Below are 3,126 nucleotides of genomic sequence, written 5' to 3' on the forward strand. Positions count from 1 at the left end.
GTTCAAGTAATTTGTCGAAGACACACAGTAATAAGGAAAAGGTCTGAGATTCGAAACCGGAAGACAAGTCGGCTTCAGTCCAGACCTGGCTGAAAGCACCTTGAGACACTATGACACTCTGCCCTGATTGCACGATCACTTTGCTTACAGAGTGGAAGGTCAGGCATCGGAAATCTGGTCATCAGTGTTTAACGCTCACCGATTATCATTGGGTTAGACATCTCATGGGACTGCATTTTATAACTGTGGAGGGTCCCCCCAGGAAATGGATTAGTTACGCATTTTGTGGTGAGTTTTGAGATCTTTCAAAAAATGAAATTGTAAAAGAGAAAGCGATCCTTTTAAAGTAAGAGACAGAATTATGAAATAGAACAAATAATGACTCTGCCATAGTGAAGAATTTAGTATGACAAAGCAAAAGATGGATAATTCCAAGGGAAGTACTGTAATTAGCTACTTAAAGGAAATATAATTCTTGGTCCTCACCTCCCCGCATGCGTCAAAATAAATCCCTTAACAATCAGGGGTGAAAATTTAAACAGCACTCAAAGAAAGACAAAAAGGAAAATAGAATTGAAAATTTACCAAATCTTGGGGGAAAGCCTTGGCTTTTTATATTCTAGAAGAGATTTTTTTTAAAAAAAAAATCACAATAGAACAAAATGGACGGATTTAAATCTATAACAGTTAAAATGTTTCCTACAAAAAAAATAAAATAAAATAACCTAAATTTAAAAGGCCAACACATTTGGTATTTTCAGTAAATAATTTCCCAAGGGTTATGAGCTTTATCATACAAAAAGCCCCAGCATTGATAAACAAAACAACAGCAAGTCTTCAGTGGAAAAACGGGCAAGAACACGAGTAGAGAGTTTACGACGGAGGAAAGATATGTGTTTATCAAACATTTTGAAATATTCGACTTTAATAATGACACAAATCAATATATCTAATATAATGAGAAACGGCTTTCATGCCTTAAAACTGTAAAACTATATTTATAGGCGTGTCTATCGCATTCTTATAGGCATCAACCGACCTGCTTCCCATTTTGCCCAGCCACAGAGAAAAGAGGCCTCTGTGTCATGTCAGCCATTGATATAACGATGTAGATTATACAAATTCCTACAAAAACCTTCATTATATCCAGTTTTTGCAGCTGAAATGAATGTTCATAGTAGTTTCATTTGTAAGAGTCAAAACTGGAAATGACCTATCTACAGCCATGCCGCCCTCAACATGCCCAATCTCTGATCTCGGAAGCTAAGCAGGGTCGGGCCTGGTTAGTGCTTGGATGGGAGACCACCTAGGAAGACCAGGTGCTGTAGGTGTAAAAAAATAAAAAATAAAAAGCTGGAAATGACCCAAATGTCTACCACCAGCTGAATAGTTAAATAAACTGCGGTATATTCATACAACAGAATTCCACTCATTGATAAAAGGAAATGGATTATTGGTATATGCTACACCATGTATGAATCTCAAAATAATTATGCTGAGTCAAAGAAGCCAGACTCTTCCCCCGAAAGAGTGCATTCTACACAATCCCATTTATATAAAATTTTAAGAAAATAAAATTAATGCGTAGTCACAGAAAGCAGATCAATCATTGTCTTGGGACAGAAGCCGAGGGTAAGACTTGAAGATATGAATTAGAAAGAAGCACGTGGAAACTCGTGGAAGTGATGGATATGTTCACTTTCTTGATCGCGATTTTGGTGGTGTTGGTGTATACACATACTAAAAACATATCAAGTTCGGTACTTTATACATAGTACAGCATAAGGAATGTGGTCAATAATATTATAATAACTACGTATGGTGCCAGGTGGGTACTAGACTAATGAGAGAGTTCCCTTTGTAAATTATATAAATGTCTAACCACTATGCTGTACATCTGAAACTATAAAAATATATAGTTTATGCATATGTAGAAGACTATATATTAAGTATATAAAATAATACTGAATATTAACTGTAATTGAAAAATAAAAATAAAGATAAATTAAAAGATGAAAAATAAATACATGTGGTTTCTCATATACCAATTACACCTCGATAGAGCTATTTAATAAAGTATACTTCGAGAGTATATGTAGTTGGGGGAGAGGGCATAGGTTTAGTAATGTATATGTAACAGATTTTTTTCCAAAATTGGAGATATTATTCCCCCCAGTATAGAGAAAAGGCTTGAAGTGACCTAAAAAAGGTTTAAAACAGCAGAATTAATTGACCAAAAGCCATGGAAATGCTTGCTGATTGGTGGAATCCTGATTATGCAGCAAAATTAGGTTCCTACTATGATGAAAATATTAAAAATAAATAAATAAATAGAATGTAATTCTGAATGCCTAATTAGGTAGATGATATATAACTCATCACAACTCATGGTACACAGCTATTGTGCTTCGGTGTTTAGAAAACAGAACAGGTTGGTAAAGCCTTTTATAAAGCATCGATTCATTTTTCAAAGAGGTGGACATCAAAACGCTTTATATTGGCGAAGAGATACGGATGCTACTTTTTCTTTCGCACTCTCTGTGAGCCTTTTGCCATGTTGCGAAATATGCTTTTAATCCAGGCAATTATTTGTGAAGAACTATCACAAACGGGCAGTGGAGCTCATCTGGACAAGAAGAAAGAGTTCCTCTGAGCTCGATGTCCTGTAAAGATTGAAAGTGTACTCTCAGCAGGCTGGGACACCTGGTCCATTAGCAGCTTAACGGTGTATCGGTCCCAGGTGCAAATGCGGAGGTGCCCCTGCTCTCCACGTGGATGCACCCCACTGGTTCCCCTCCACGCGGCCATGTCACATGAACCCTGTCATCCCACATAGCTATGCACCGCTGGATGCGCCCACCCTATTGCCAGTGCCACTTGGGATCCTGCAAGACAGATGGATTTAGAGAGCGACCTTGAAGTCAAATGTTTCTAAATCACCAACATGCACCATCTCACAGTGCCTCGGGAAGACACCAGTGTCATTGAAGCAGCTCTTACTGTGTGACATCTCTTCTTAGGCCTTGACTTCCCTGGACAGGGTAGGCACATTATCCTCGGTCCCTGCCCAATCTTCTTCCAACGTCCCTCTCGCCCTGGTGTCCACTCGCCCCGCCCCAGGCCTTA

General features: G+C 38.3%; 1 pseudogene; it reads left to right on the forward strand.

Annotated features, from left to right (window-relative positions):
• Window positions 1-1,215: 1,215 nt before the first annotated feature.
• LOC120588904 (uncharacterized) lies at window positions 1,216-1,331 on the forward strand (annotated as a pseudogene).
• The last annotated feature ends 1,795 nt before the right edge of the window (window positions 1,332-3,126 follow it).

This window comes from Pteropus medius, unplaced genomic scaffold, assembly GCF_902729225.1.
Source record: "Pteropus medius unplaced genomic scaffold, Ma_sr-lr_union100, whole genome shotgun sequence".
NCBI classification, from domain to species: Eukaryota; Metazoa; Chordata; class Mammalia; order Chiroptera; family Pteropodidae; genus Pteropus; species Pteropus medius.